The 16,651-nt window shown below is 44.1% G+C and overlaps 1 protein-coding gene across 3 annotated transcripts in view; it reads right to left on the bottom strand.

Moving 5' to 3' along the window:
* Positions 1–16,651, bottom strand: part of GDPD5 (glycerophosphodiester phosphodiesterase domain containing 5) — a 308,105-nt gene that overhangs the window by 222,366 nt on the left and 69,088 nt on the right. For 2 of the 3 annotated variants that reach the window (XM_024205078.1, XM_024205070.1), the window contains exon 2: positions 3,562–3,646. The exons of the other annotated variant lie outside the window; for it this stretch is intronic. The gene's annotated coding sequence lies outside the window, so the exon portion shown is untranslated. The remainder of the gene's footprint in view (positions 1–3,561; positions 3,647–16,651) is intronic. 3 annotated transcript variants of the gene reach the window in all.

Genomic DNA, 16,651 nt, shown 5'->3' with positions numbered 1-16,651 from the left:
AAAAATACGAACAACTTCCTAGCCACGCAGCTTCAATTATCAATGCTTGTGCCCCATGCATTTGTAGATTCCATTCTGACTGATTTCAGGGCCGGGATCAAAACTTCAGGAACCAAACCGGCTGAGAGAAAACAGTACAGCTGAGGTTCTTTAGAAGGGATCTCCCTTAGTGCAGGTCACTGAGGCAAAAGATTGTTCATCTTATTGTTACAACATCCCCCCAACTCACCATCATCCCATTTTTGTGCTGTATCCTGTCACCTAAATTGTGAGCTCTTATGGACAGGCCCGGTCTTTGGTTAGGTTTGTACCACGCCTAGCGCAACAAGACATTTATCAAGGTTCCTCGTTATTATTGTATTACAAATAAGAGGATTGTAAGACCTGAATTAAACAGAGGTAGGAGAGGCAAGCCCACACTGTTTAGTACCAATAAAAAGAAATGAGAAGGTGTGATGCGGTGTACCAGGCATTTGCTGCCCCTTGCCAGAGACCCTGCTGCCTTGATGCACCACCCCCCAGAAAGTGACCCTTTAAGAAAAGGAGGGCAGAAAGTTTGGGACCTCTGGGGTTGCCTAGAAAGGCCTCCCAGGTTCAGCTGCATGTAGAACCAGCAAGACTTGGTCCTCCAACAGTTAGAAGGGCTGGGAGAGCAGGTTGCAGCCAATGAGGGCCCAGCAAGCCAAATAAGAAGGGCTGGCTGCTTCTATCAAATGGCAGTTCCTGGGTGAGCCAGGAGAGGAAGGATGGATTTTCTCTCTACTATAACCCAAGAAGCCAGGCCAGGTCGGGGCCCATTGCTGGCCACACTTTGCGCTTAGGTCACTGAGAGACTGTGATTTACTCTGTGAATGGAAGGCCCAGATGGGCCAACCTGAGCTAGACATGGGCCAGGATGCTGAAATCTAGGTGAGCTCATGAGACACCCCCTGGCTCAGGCAAGCCCGTGACAGAGGCGAATGAAGGTAGCACGATACAAGTCAGCAGAGTGCTTTAAAGGTTAAAAGCAAATTGGAAAATGAACTGGCTACAAGTTGCTGTCAACTTCTACCTCCTCCTGCAAGATTCAGTATCCCTAACGTCAAGAGCTTCTGATCGGTCCCAACTCCTAACAGTTTCAATTGACGGGGGTGAAAAATATGACCAGAAAGTTTCAGCAAGGTATCTACACAATATAAAAGCTACACTAATGCAGCATGAGCAGCAACAATGATCAAGGTGAAGGCCTGAAACGAACATTAGGCCCCCAAGGCAGCAGAGGCTGCAGAGGGGAAGTTGATTACAGAAACCGGAAACCACAGATGCAAGACTTATTCTGAACCTACAGAACCACTTACTGAGAAAGGCTGGCTTTAATTTATGCCCTTTTAATTCTCTGTCCCCACTTTAGCCAGCTTTTCTGAAGCAGAAAGGTTTGAGAGGGGTGAACATTAGAGAGGTAACGACATCTTCCATTCATAAGCACCCAAGAGCTATGGGGCTTACCCCAGTTATCGGAAAAGACTGCCAGCCTGGGCATAGAATCTACTCATCCACACCTCAGGCCACTAAACGAGTCACCCCCGGCTTTAGGGTTTATCCCAACCATCCAATGCACTTGGGTCTGCAAAGTCCAGCTGGTGGTTTCACAAGGACTGGTTCCAGCAAGTTTTCCAGGTTTCCCATAGCACTAGTGTACTCAGCGCTGAACAAGACACAAAAGAGATTTTCCCAGAAGCGCTCAGTTCCCATTTAGGCACCAAAGTAAGTGGCCAGATTTTCTGAAGAGTTCAGCATGCTGGATGCAGAGCTCTATGGTCAGGCTTGGAGATGGTGTTGCTGGGACGGGAGCTGCTGAGCTCTTTTGGTCAGCTGGCCCTTATTTATATGTAGGTGCCTTCGTGGGAGCTGAGCAATTCTAGAAATCTGGCCTTCGTTGTGGGTAGGTACTGAGCACTTGGGAGGCAGGGAACCGAATTGGCCCCGAGTTCTTAAGGAGCTAACCCAAAATGCAGACAGTCCCTACGCTGAAGAGGTGACAATGTGAGCAGGACAGAAAAAGGGGTATTTTTTGGAGAGAGATGCTCTAGTTCAAAAGGAATTACTTTGGGGAAGTGCGACGGCCTCTGTTATACAAGAGGTCAGTCTGGATGATCAGAACGGTCCCATCTGGCCTTGGAATCTATCAATGTAAGGTAGGAGAGGGTGGACTGAAGCCCAGGAGGAGGATTATCTGGCACATTTGGGTGTATGCTTTTTTTCCATATAGTTCACTATCTACTTGCTCCTTGTCGGCAGCACCGAAGGAGAGCGCCTTTGGGGTGATTATTGGAGTGAAGAAGGAACAGCGGTTTGGTGAACCGGAAATGGGCGGGTATCACTCGCACAGCAGGGTGAATGGCAGGGGTAGAGTTAGAACAATTGCAAAGTTCTCCAAGACCTTCAAATGGCAGCCACTCTAAAGGGCAGAGTATTAGTCCCTTCACTACCTCCTGCCATACAGCAGCTAAATAGCTTCCTCTTCTGGCAAGCTGGCCGAGAGCATGGAATCCAAGTGCCAGAGACAGTCCCAGGAAAACCGGTGTGACTCCACTGAAATAAATGTCCTGTGCCCGTTTACACCAGGGCTGAAACCGGGTCTCACAGTGTACAAAATCCTTTAGAAGGAGACTCTTCCACGCAGCCATGAGCTGTAAAATCTATTACACAAAGGGAACCGCGGCCAATGGGAGCTGCAGGGGCTGCACCTGTGGACAGGGCAGCGCGCAGAGCCGCCTGGCCATGCCTCCGCGTAGGCGACGGAGGGGGGACATGCTGCTGCTTCGGGAGCTGCTTGAGGTAAGCCTGCACCCCTAACACCCTCCTGCACCCCAACCCTCTGCCCCAGCCCTGATCCCTCTCCTGCCCTCCAAACCCCTCAGTCCCAGGACTGAGCACCCTCCCGTACCCTGAACTCATTTCTGGCCCCACCCCAGAGCCCACACTCCAACCCCTAATTTTGTGAGCATTCATGGCCCGCCATACAATTTCCATATCTAGATGTGGTCCTCAGGCCAAAAAGTTTGCCCACCTCTGCTACAGACACATGCACACCTCTTGTTAATGCAAGATTCTGGATGGGAATAGAAATATTTATTAAAAAAGTATTGTTTTCTGATTTATTAGCAACTCTAGTGGCTTTTGTAACACCACACATCTTATATTCTTATGCAAATATAACACACACACCTCCTGGGAGTGGTGCTCTGTCCCCTATAGTGGCAGAGGGGCCACTTAGAGGTTAATGAGTCTGCTACAGCCTTAGCTAAGGGCCATGTGGCTTTTAGCTCATGCAGTAGAGGCTCACGCATTTAGCTCCAGAATTCCCAGGTTCGATTCCGCCCACCGACAATTGGAGTCTGTCGGTGTTACACAAATGTCATTGACATAACACTGAAAAGCAGTTACTTCTCGGCATGAAAGGTTGCTCTTTAAACAGAGCAGAGCAACATTATGGAGAAGCCACTGTAGCAGTTAGCGAGTTAGAGGCAGGACTATGGGATACTGGGGGGAAAAAACCTTGATCTTGTTTCTTTTGCTTACCTTTAAGCTGACTTGTCCGTACTATCAAAGTTACAGCCGGGAACCAGAGTGACTTAAAGGAGACAGACCCACTGTGCTGCGAGTGCTGAGAAGGGGAAAAAAGAAAAAAAAATGTAATCTTGGTCTCTGCAGTTTTTGTCTCTGCATTTTCTATCCAGAGATGAGTAGTTACAAGACACAGTCCATTACCTTAGGAAGATAGGTATTTCTGGTCAGACCACAGAGTAGCCCAGGAAACTAGATGTTTTCACACTTAGCAGCTCACCACCCCGCAGAATCCAAATCTTAATGCATCCCATGTATGAATTTATGCCATAAATTGTGCCTTCCAACTCACTCCACAGATGTGCATCCTAGCATGGTTTGGTTCACCCTGGAACCAAAGCCAGCTGTTCTATTACTATCACAGAAGCTAAATAAGAACCCTTGGGGCATTCATACTGCATTGTGTAGTTCCTCTAAGCTAAACTGGGATGCATTATGGTTTTAATCATCTATTTCTCTCTGAAAGGGCTCATTTCATTTGGGCACGAGTGTCATTAAAAGAGCAACAATATGATGGGCTGTTTTTAGAAACAAGTTCTGCTCAGCCGCTGACACGGATATCAGTCGCATCAGTTCAAAAGATACTTTGTACCGCAGATTCTGGGCTTTTAAAATCTAAATATAACCTGGATGTTTACTCCTGTGGGGAGAAGTCTCATGAGGCTGTTAGTGAGTTGCTGTAACTATGCCTTAGTGTGGGAGCCATACTTCAAAGAGCAAATATAGCATCACATCACCTGTTATTTGCCCGATTCCGAGCTCAGTTTTACCAGGGCAAAAGACAGGGATGCCCGTGCAGTTCCTTTCATAGACTCATAGAATATCAGGGTTGGAAGGGACCTCAGGAGGTCATCTAGTCCAACCCCCTGCTCAAAACAGGACCAATCCCCAACTAAATCATCCCAGCCAGGGCTTCATGCCTGACCTTAAAAAAAAATTTAAAAATTTACATTTGCAAAAATGAGATCAGAATGTGGCTATATGTATACAAGTTCAATGCAGCGTTACAATCCCATGGTTAGTTACAAGAAGGCTGGGGGAGGGACGGGGTAGAGAGAATGTTATAGTTCAACAATACATAACTTTGTTGTGTTGTACCTGTATGTCCTGTAGCATATACTTGTACCCGTATGCCTATCTTATGGCATTATGGAACAATTGTAGCTGCTCTATAGTTCAGGTTGGAGACAGCTTTCCCATTATAGGCTGATTTAGCAAGAGAATTAAGTGCATGCCTAGCCCCACTGGCTTCAATGGGACATTGCATGTACCTAATTACTTTGCTGGATCATGGCCTACTAGACGAGACACAGAACCTGCCTACTGCCTTTACAAAACACAGAGAAGATATTCCAGGGCTTTTCTCTCTCTCTCTTTGTTTTGCCTAGTCTGTCTGTGTCACATAAAACCAATCTTTGATCTCAAGCACTTACAGCGGAAAGGTGTGTTTGTTTCCCAGTTGTGTTCTGAAAACACACATTGTCCGAAACTGCCGCCCCAGCCACAAGCTTAGAGTGCTTTGAGAGGGTATTTTTCGTAAGTGAAGGTTGCCTGATTACTTAATTTTAGAGGAATGAAAACAATAAGGAACAAAAATAAAACTTCTCTAGCCTTTCTACCAGTTTTTATGAATCTCCATATAGAATTCTACAGCTAGGATAGGGTTTTTATTCAGTTCTGCAGATCCTTCCCCATAAATTGTCCCCTAATTCAGCATCTAATTTCAGAAGACTAAACTGTGATACTGTGCTTAGTCAGGTTAATGAAGGGCTCATTAGTGACACGGAATCAGACAGGAAATTGTGTCTTATTTTGACTTTCACACAGGAAGCAGAAACAAAATGCTGTTAGACATTAAAAAAAACCCAAACCCCACAACCAATAATGCCATTACCACAAAGAGTTAGGAGCCTGTGGTGTGATCAGGGGATTTCCGGAAAACTCTACCACAAAATTTTGCTGTCTGCCAACTGGAACCCAAAAGGCACAAAATTATGTAAATTGCTTGGACTGGCCATACGTTTCAACTAACAGCACTGGAAATTAAGCCTGAATTACAGCCACACTGTCGTATCAAATCCGGCCTAGCACTTTATTGCAAATGTGATACCAGTAGAAGCATTTCCAGGATACTTTTTTAAAACCATTACAAAAGGGTTTTGTTTTCTTAATCACTCCCCAGCAAAGTTTCCAGTACCACCCTTCAGACGCTCCTGTACTTCACAGAAAAGTTTAATAGATACAAGTGAAACAGACTACTACTTTTACTTCTCAGCAAGCACAATGAAAACAGCCTAAATACGTAGCATAGGTAGTGAAAGGGCAAAAAGTTAAGCTGTTCAGTCAGTAAGAGGATATTTGTAACATAGTAGGTATTTGTGGACTGCATTACAAAAATCTGAGACACAAGGTGGGTAAGTTCATATCTTTTATTGGACCAACTTCTGTTCAAGAGACAAGCTTTCGAGCCACACAGAGCTCTTCTTCAGATCTTTCATTTACAGAAGTTGGTCCAATAAAATATATGACCTCACCCACCTTGTCTCTCTAATATCCTGGGACTAACACGGTTACAACACTGCATAGGATTAAAAATCTGGGTTGTTATAAAGCCCTGGGCACATCACCTTAGGATTCCAGACCAAGAATTCGAAACAACCAAACGAAGAGACTGCTTCCAGAGACTCCATTTCAGGGTTGCACAGTGTTTAGGGCATGCTGGGAGAAAGCTTTGGAAGTTTAGAAAGTGCTGTGTGAATACATATCTAGGCAGGTGCAATCAATAGGGTTCAGTTATGTACTGTATTGTTGACATAGGGTTGGGCATCTGACCTGTCCAAAAATAATCATGCAATTGACCGGTCAGACTTGGGTCAAAAATGGTAAAATATTTTAACATACTAATTTATAAGAACAGTAACAAAAAAAGGAGAAAGACTTGATGGTCTTCAACTGGCTTAGCCCTAAATAGACACTTATGCCTAATTACAAAAACCAAGTTACTTAGAGTTATTTTAAACTCAGAAAAATGTAAAACACAATGAAATGAAGTTAAAAAAAATTGAAAGAATTATCTTTTTAGCAATATTAGGTTAGCATTTCCATATCAACGTTATTCATGACTGAACAGTTACAAAAAGAAAAAGAAAAATGAAGTTAAAGAGAAATAAAACAAACTATAAAAGAAAAAAGTCATTTTAAAATTCATTTATGCTGGGTAGGCAGTCGGCCACATCTTCGGGCATCTTGATGGCACCACGTTCCAATCAAAAAGCTAGCTCCCACCCACATCAGGGCCTTCTCGCCAGAATATTTGACGTGGTCAACTAGACAGTCAATTGACTGGCTTGCCAAGTCTATTGTTGAGTCTTAATTCCTGAATTGGAGGAGCTCCCACTACCTAGGAATACACCTACACAAAGAGCTCATTTAGATTTGTCCTGAACACATATACAAAATGCACACACAAACTGGTACAGGGAGTGAAGGAGGCCAGATTTACCAGGCTACTCCACCCAGCTCAGAGATCACCAGTTTTGACTGCCTGCTCCAGAAATGGCACAGCAACCTCTAACAACCAGCAGGGGAACTGCAACCCACTCTGGTGAAACCTGCAGTGGCTCACGTGATGGGTGACACTGTACAATATGCCTGACAGATTGTAATTTAGATGATAAACTTCTTGGACATCAGCTGCTTCCAGCTCACTCCTTGTGAGCAGTGGTAATTAGAATGGAGCTATTGAACATAAGAACACAAGAACGGCCATACTGGGTCAGATCAAAGGTCCATCTAGCCCAGTATCCGGTCTTCTGACAGTGGCCAATGCCAGGTGCCCCAGAGGAAATGAACAGAACAGGTAATCAGCAAGTGATCCATCCCCTGTCACTCATTCCTATCTTCTGGTCGAGATCACAGGTCACTCAGAACAGATGTTAAGATTTTAAATTGCAAAATCATTTTAAGAACAGATGGTTACAGACTTAGCAATTTTCGTACAGATCTAAACTTTGCTAGGTGTTAAAGCAACTAAGTTTGGCATCTAACAAAAAGCATCAGTCTTCACTGCAGACTATTTAAATGCCACGTTTCAGCTATCAAACTTCAGCTGGTTTTGAGCAAAGTGCAATTAGAAATTTTTTACAACAGGAAAGGTAGCGTTTTCCTCTTCACAAAACTCGAAAGGCTGATGGGATGGTTTAAGCTAGAGCTAGTCCAAAGAATTGATGGAATAACTTTCAGAATATGCTGATTCATTAAAATCTAAACGTTTCGCAGGATGCGTTGATTCTGACTAAATTTGATGGAAAAAATTTGAAACAGTTCAGAACTAGCATGAGGCACTTCATTTTTACTTTCCATTTTTTCAACTTGATCAAAAAACATATTACGACATCAAAACAAAATGTTTTTGTTAAGGTGGTTTCAATGTTTCTGAATTGAAACATTTGGAATTTCTGTTCCACAGAATATCTTGCAATTTCTACTTTTTATACCAATTCTGGACAAAACTTCAAAACGTGACCGTTTCCCACAGGACGAAAATTCCATTTTCCAATCAGCTGTAGTTTAAACTCAGCTGTTTCATCCATTTACCTGCCACAACAGGAATTTAGACCCTGCAGGTTCCTTTTGTGTCTTGCCTGTTGTAGCTAAAGTCATAGACATCAAATACAACGTAAGGGACAGAGCTTCCTCAGCTGTGTTAAACATTAGTCAGACAGACTGAGAACCTTTGCTTTATCTACCACTAGAGAAGTTTACTGTACCTCTAGAACTGGTTTAAATAGATTAGGTATTCAGCAAGTTTAAGAACCATGTCAATCTCAACTCTTGCACTGTGAACCACTTTACTGCTATCCTAGACATAGACACGCTGGAACAGTTCAAATAGGCCTAGACTACTTATCTCTTTATGCATCTGTAGCCTATTGAAATCTCTCAAAATCCACTGCTTTCAAAATCCTTGTCAGAAACTGTGAATTAAGTAGCCAGAGAGCATTACAACCAAAGAAATTTAGAACAGTACTAGCACGGACATGAACCACGCCTAAAACCATTCCCACACCATTTCAGTGTAACTAGTGTGAACACACTTGAACCAGTTTAAGCACACAGTCTATTCTTTAATGTAGACACAGGCCTTCAGATTAAGACTTGGCAAATAAAAAGCAATTTAGTTCACCTGTCAGGAAAAAGCTATACAGGTTGACACCAACATTTAACCTCGCTAGCCCACACAAAGCTGCATTATGCCACCATTAGCAATAAATGCTTTTGGCCTAACCCCTCACCTCCTGGGATTGGATAAAGAGACCGTGTCCATGCAGTAGAACATTGCCAACCCCCCCCAAACTGAAATGCTGCAACGTTACACATTAACAATTCTGATCAAGACGACACACAGGTGGAGGTTTTCAAAGCAACGCAGGGCAGTTAACCATTAAAATTAATGGAAGACAGAGTTACATTCTCCTGCGCTGCTTTGACGATCACAACACTGGGACGTCGCAGGATGGCTGTCGGGGCAGCCAAGTGACACGCTTGCTGTACCAACGATCTCCGATTCCAACTGGGTTACACAGGAAGGCCGACGTTGCCCAAACACAGAGTTCAGGGACATATCTTTGGAGGTGCCAAGCAGCCAATTGGGAACTGCAGGTGCTCAGCACCTCTGCAGATCAGGCCCTTGCAGTAAGTGGGGTCATGCTGGCCCCAAAGTTGAAGGGGGACAAGAAGATGTCCTGAACCTGTTGCCCCACCTTGAATTTCCTGTATCTTACTCCCTCAATTCCTCAGCTCCCATCCTCTCCCCTGGAGCTCTCGCTTCTCCCCTTCCCAAGTTACCCCCCCTCCCTGGCTCCCCTTCTGACCCGGCCTCACCCCTTCCCACCAGTACCTGCTCCCCTTGAGCTTTGAGAAGTGACAGAAGATTCCCCTCCCTCATCCTCCACCTGCTGGAAGCCAGAATCTCCTCCGCCCCCACCATTTTATGCCTGCTGGAGGGAAATGGCCTTACCTTTACCACTCACCTAGCTGGTCTGTGCAGCTGAGCAGCTTGGCAGCTGTCAGGTGGCTTGGCAGGTGGCGAGGGAGTTAGAGAGAGCGCGAGCACTGGACGTTGCCGTCCTCTTACAAGACATCTTATCCCCTATGGCACTGCCACACCCACGCACCTACCCTCATTTGAGGGGGAATATTCTTCCCCCACTTCCCTGTATATTTAAGCCCATATTTATAGGCATCACACTCTGACACCCAAACACACTAAAATTAGTGGAAACTTCTGCCTAGTTCTTGAGGAAATAATTGACAGGCACAAGCATTAGAAAGTCTGGTTCTGACTTATGACTCATAAAGGCACCAGGCCTCAAAAAAAGGCCTTTGCAAACGGAGGCCCTAAAGACGAGGAAGGAGTTCTGACTGACCGTTCTAGGAGCTTGATTGCCGCACGTGCTACCAAGCCACTGCTCGGAGAGTAGAAGGTTGGTAAAAGTTGTAGGTGCTGCTGCCAGTAAGGATGCCCCCTTCCACCACCCAGGTAGCGGGCAAAAGGGGAGATTTTAAGGTCAGAAAGGACCGCTGGGACCATCTGTTCTGACCTCCTGCAGAACACAGGTCAGAAAATTTCAACCAGCCATTCCTGCAGTGGAAGGAGTTAGTTTTCACATCTGTACCAGGAAAGAGTATCAAAACCAGGTAGCTTGCAGCCAAATTATTTTTTTTATTATTTGTATTAGCGCGCATCTTTTAGAAAGACATCCACAGTCTCAATTTAAAGACTTGAAGTGATGGAGAGTTTTCCATTTCCATACCCCAGATTACTGTTGAAAAGTTAAAGCTGGGGGAAAAAATCAAGCTAGAAATAAGCCACAACTTCTAACTATTGGACCTTGTCTGCTCAGTTAGAGCTCTGCTGCACATAGGCACATATCAATTATGATCAGCATCTTCTCTTTGATAAGCTACATAGATTGTCTCAGTGTAAGACACGTTGGCAAGTTACAGTAGCTGTGTTTTTAGTTTTGTGACGCCACTTATAGACGCCATGGGTGCTGTAGGGTTTGGTTATTTTTTAAAATATTTTAATTAAAGCACCTAATTGTCACAGCAAGAGGTACTATAGAAATTACATACCAAAAAAAGTCAATGGAGCAGCACCGATTTATACCAGCTGAGGGCCTGGCCTGCAGGTTTTAATGACATAATTACACAGTACTTCATCCACAGATGCCTGCCTCCTTCAGTGCACAAAATGCAGCAGCAGCACTTTTGCCCGGGACCCATTCAGTGACACAATGAGCATGTGTCAAATACACAGCTAAGAGTAGCATAAAATCCCTCCTTACCTGTAAAGGGTTAAGAAGCTCAAATAACCTGGTTGGCACCTGACCAAAAGGACCAATAAGGGGAGAAGATACTTTCAAATCTGTGGGGGAAGGTTTTTGTTTTCGTGTTCCTTTGTTCTCTCCGAGTCAGTGAGGAACCAGGGCAGGGAAAAATACATCTCCCTAAGCCATATCTGAACTAAGCATCTAATATTACAGAAATAGTAAGTAATAGCAAGGAAATGCATTAGATTATCTTTTGTTTTAGCTTGTGAATTTTCCCTGTGCTAAGAGGGAGGTTTATCCCTGTTTTTGTAACTTTAAAGTTTTGCCTAGAGGGGAAATCTTCTGTGTTTGGAATCTTTTTTGTTACCCTGTAAAGTTATCTTCCATCCTGATTTTACAGAGGTGATTCTTTTATTTTTTTTTTAAATAAACTTATTTTAAGAATCTGATTGTTTTTCAGTGTCCTAAAGACCCAAGGGGTTTGATCTGTGCTCACTTTGTAACCAATAGGTTAGGATATTATTCTCAAGCCTCCCCAGGAAAGAGGGTGTAAGGGCTTGGGGGGATATTTTGGGGGAGGTAGGGCTCCAAGTGGCCCTCCCTGAATGTTTGTTTAAATCACTTGGTGGTGGCAGCGATACCAAGGGCAAGGAAGGAATTTGTGCCTTGGGGAAGTTTTTAACCTAAGATGGTAGAAATAAGCTTAGGGGGTCGTTCATGCGGGTCCCCACATCTGTACCCTAGAGTTTAGAGTGGGGAGGGAACCCTGACAGCATGGCACGCTGACGGAAGATACTAGAGCAGTGTGTGTGCAGTGTTCATAGACGGTTGAGGGTTTGGGAGCAACAAGCCAAGAACAAGCTGCAATGAGCTGAGGAAAGATGGGAAGTGGCAGTTTTCGCCAGATCCGAATGCAGCTAAATATGAACATATTTACATTAGGCGGGGGGGAGTGGGGGAAGAGACACACCACACACCTCGCTGACCCCAGTGCTATCTCCCTGCCAAATTTCAAAGCCCTGGTGCAAACTATGGAGGCGCTAGGGCACTTAATTGTTCACACTTTATTATGGAAAAAAAGTGTTAAGCAGCCTAAATAGAAGGGGTCACTGCCACTCCCCCAGTAATACACACTTCCACATAAACTGGTCTCTCTGAGGGGTCTGATAATAAATATTTGATAAAATGTATCAGTATCTCAGGTCATATTTGCTGGCACAAATTCCACTGATAAGAAGGTATCAACCATGAAGACCTGGCCTTGGTGCTTGTCTATTGCAGGTCAAAGCTTAGGCTATGTCTACAATACCACGGTAAATCGACCTATGCTATGCAACTCCAGCTATGTGAATAACGTAGCTGGAGTCGATGTACCTTAAGTCGAGATACCGCGGGGGGGGGGGGGGGTCGACGAGAGAAAAATCTCCCATCGACTTACCTTACTCTTCTCTTCGGGGGTAGAGTACAGGGGTCGACTGGAGAGCGATCTGCTGTCGATTTGGTGGGTCTTTACTAGACCCACTAAATCGATTGCTGATGGATCAATCTCAGAGCGTCGATCCCAGCTATAGCGTAGACCTATCCTTAGAGAAGTTCCTCTGTTGAGCCAGCCAGCCAGCCTTGGTCTCTTTCTTCTCCCTTGGGAAGGCTATGTAGGTCACAGCAGTGTTCATGACTGGGAGGAAAGATGGTCACAAAAAGACACCAAACTGAGAGTTAAGGAAATCAGGATTATAGTCTCAGCTCTCCCACAGAGCCCTTCTGTGGCAACTCAAGCCTTCCGCGCCTCAGTTTCCCATCCATCAAACTGGGACAATGCTTCCCTACCAGTGTCACAGGCATGTTGGAGAGGCTAAGCTCATTCATGTCTGCAAATTGCTTGAAGAGCCTCAGATCTAAAGTGTTCTAGGAGGTTAAAATGTTTTATTAATGAGCAAAATGTCTATTCATTCAACACTACCCGCTCTGTATGCGGATCAGACGGGTCTATCATTGTCCGTCTGTTTAAGAGAGTGCAGTTCAGTTTGAAGAACATAGAGACCATAGGCAGTCTAAGATCTCTCAACTCTCAATTGGGGCACAACCTGGTCACTTGCTTGGGGTCAGGAACAAGTCATGGAGTAGCATTACACATCTTCTATTAGGAGATTTTTCTTTTGCTTACCTCTGAAGTATACAGCATAGGCCACTACCAGAGGCAGAATATAGAATTAGATGGACCTGCCGTGGCAGTTTCTGTACCAGAGTTCCCAATGCGCAACATTTAACAGGCAAGAGTAAAGGTGATGACTTTGTTGCCTGGGAGCCAGAAATAATCAAGTACTACTTATGGCCTTGGGCAAGTCCCTTATACTCTCTGCCTCAGTTTTGACATCCTTAAGGTGGGGAGGGGGGGGTGAAGAGGAGCATTTACCTAACTGTGACAGGGATGTTGGAGAACTAATCAGAGCATTTTGAAGATGACCTCTATATATAAATGCCAAGTTTTTCAGTCACTCACCCTGCATTAATTCAAATTATGAATGTTTGGTGCTTAGATACCACAATGGGTGTGTGTGTGTGTGTGTGTAGAGTTTGTCGGTTCGATGATGACGTTTTCATGCTCTCTTTTTGTGCGTTCTGGGGTGACGCATGCTCATGAGCAGATCGGGTAGACAAAGTCATTGGTGAGCATCTTGGTAGCAATAGCAGTAGTATGACGTTTTTCCCTTGCAGCTAACAGTCGATTATTTCTGTCCTCTTGAAAGGCTTGGAAATCTCTGAGTGCTGTGTGTTACCATGCTAGTTTATTTAACGCAGGCGTCTCAAGGTCATCCGGTTTTATTGCACCGAAGTGTGTGCTGTTCTCGATGCTGTCCTTGTAGTGCCTTCTGCGTCGGCCTTGATTCCAGTGTCCTTGTGCCAATTCTCCATAAAAAATGTTTCTGGGGAGTCGATATTTAGGCATCCTAATGATGTGTCCAACCCAGCGTAGTTGGGCTTTTATCAGCATGGCCTTGATGCTTGTGGCATTTGACTTTTGGACAACCTCCAGGTTGATAATTTTGTCCTGCCAACGGATCCCCATAATGGCACGCAGAGACTGCATATGGAAGGCCTCTAGCTGTTTGATATGCCATTTGTATGGTATCCAGGTCTCACAGCCATAGAGGAGAGATGTGAGCACAATAGCATGATAAAGTTTTATTTTTGTTGAGAGGGTTATTGTTGTGGGATTTCAGGAATTCGTTACATAACTTTCCTAATGACTGAGAAGCTTTCTGTATCCTGTTTGTGATCTTTGTCAAGAGATCCATCATTGGAGATGTTGCTGCCGAGATAGGTAAAACTACCAACTTGCTTTAGTTGGATTCTACTGATGGATATACTAGGGGATATAGCATGGAGCGGTGAAGATGATTGGTGCAACCCCACAGTTTTTTCCAGGCTGATTCTGAGGCCAAACAATTTTGATGCTTCAGCAAAGTGATCTACGATGCACTGGAGATTTCCCTCTGTGTGCGCCAGAAGGGCACAATCATCCGCAAAGAGTGCTTCTCTTACTAGTAGTTCTGTTACTTTTGTTTTTGCTTTAAGCCTTGTAAGATTGAAGACTGAGCCGTTGTGTCTGTATCTGATGTATATGCCTCTGTTGAGCCCATTTGTAGCTTGGTTGAGAACTTGGGTGAAGAAGAGGTTGAACAGTACAGGGGCAAGGACACAGCTTTGTTTGACTCCATTTGAAATGGGAAAGGAGTCAGTGAGGTCTCCCTTTAAAAAAAAAAAAAAAAAAAAAAAAAAGAGGACCTGACCTTGCATCCCCTCATGGAAATAAACCAGTTTTGGTGGGCAACCAAGTTTGCTGAGGATGATCCATAATCCTTCTCTATTGACTGTATCAAATACTTTTGTCAGATCGATGAAAACACTAAACAGATTCATGTTTTGTTCGATACATTTTTCTTGTATTTGCCTGGTACTGAAAATCAGGTCTATGGTGCTACGACCAGGTCTGAATCTGCACTGAGTCTCAGGTAGATTGCCTTCTGAGACAGATGAATTCAGTTGGTTCAGGAGGACACACGCAAAGATTTTTCCAGTGAAAGATAGGCGAGATATCCCACAGTAGTTATTGCAGACCATTTTCCTGCCCCCCTCCCCTTTTTTTTTTTTTTTTTTTTAAGAAAGGAATAATTGTGGCATCTTTGAAGTCTTGTGGCATTTCTTCGTTGTCCCAGATGTCAGTAAGGATCCGCTGGAGTGTTACCACCACCTTTGGACCCGCAGATTTATATATTTCTGCCAGTATTCCATCTCTGCCTGAGGACTTTCCTGAGCTCATCAAACTGATTGCCTTTTCTATTTCTTCAAGTGAGGGTGGTAAGTCAAGGTGGTGCTGAATAGGCTTTTGAGGTATCTGATTAATAGCACTTGTTTCAAGGGAGGATGGTTTGTTCAGAAGTTGACTGAAATGTTCAGCCCATCTCTGTTCCATGCCATGTTGGTCTTTGAGGACTATCCTGCTATTAGCCATCATGGGGGAACCTGTGCCGACCATTGAAAGTCCATAGACTAGCTTCAAGGAATCAAAGAACTTTGTTTCATTTGTTTCCACATACATTTGAGTGTCTTCTGCTACCTTCTCCCACCATTTATCTTGTATCAAGCATATTTGTCTTTGTGCCGTGCTTTCTTTGTTGGTTTTTTTTAAAATCTGTCTCTCTTTGAGGTGGACTGAATATCACCTTGCCAGATTTGGAAAGCTTCATTTTTTCTTTCAAGAGTACTGTGATTTCCTCATCATTTTCATCAAAACTAATCACGGTGAGCCCTTTTCTTCAATCCAAAGATGTCAGTTGCAGTTTTTTGTACTGTCTCTCTGAATTCCTCCCATGAGACAGGGTTATCACCAAGGCTGGTTTCTAGTGCATTTTGTAGCTTGTCTCAATAGGATGCATGGTTTAATTTAACAATATCAGGGGACGTCTTGATTGGTTTGGGGGCATTTCAGGCACGTGGGTACAATATGTAGATTCAGTATTGACCTAATCATTCTATGATCCGTCCAACGTCCTGCTCCACGCATGGCTCTGGTGATCCTGACGTCCCTTATGTCACATTGTCGGACAATGATATAATCTATTAGATGCCATTGTTTGGATCTGGGGTGCATCCATGTAGTTTTATATTTGTCTGCCTGTGTGAAGATGGTATTTGTAATGGTCAAGCTACATTCTCCACACTTGCTTAGGAGTAGACCATTTTCATTCATTTTTCCAATGCCATTTTTTCCAATGCCACCTTGCCAGTTGCTGTTATCTTTACCTTCTCTTCCATTGAACTCTTCTAGGATGATTAGTTTGTCACTTCGTGGTGTTGACTTGATGAGAGAGTCGAGATCAGAGTAAAACTGTTCCTTAGCATCGTCAGGGCTTGTTAAGATGGGCACATATGCACATACTAGAAAGAATAGTAAATATGGCAGGCGACCAGCTTGGCTAAACAGTGAAATCCTTGCTGATCTTAAACGCAAAAAAGAAGCTTACAAGAAGTGGAAGATTGGACAAATGACCAGGGAGGAGTATAAAAATATTGCTCAGGCATGCAGGAGTGAAATCAGGAAGGCCAAATCACACTTGGAGTTGCAGCTAGCAAGAGATGTTAAGAGTAATAAGAAGGGTTTCTTCAGGTATGTTAGCAACAAGAAGAAAGTCAAGGAAAGTGTGGGCCCC

Source organism: Terrapene carolina, unplaced genomic scaffold, assembly GCF_002925995.2.
Source record: "Terrapene carolina triunguis isolate 2854851 unplaced genomic scaffold, T_m_triunguis-2.0 Scaffold97, whole genome shotgun sequence".
NCBI classification, from domain to species: Eukaryota; Metazoa; Chordata; order Testudines; family Emydidae; genus Terrapene; species Terrapene triunguis.
Note: the sequence above shows the minus strand (reverse complement) of the source record. Positions and strands in the feature narration are given on the sequence as shown.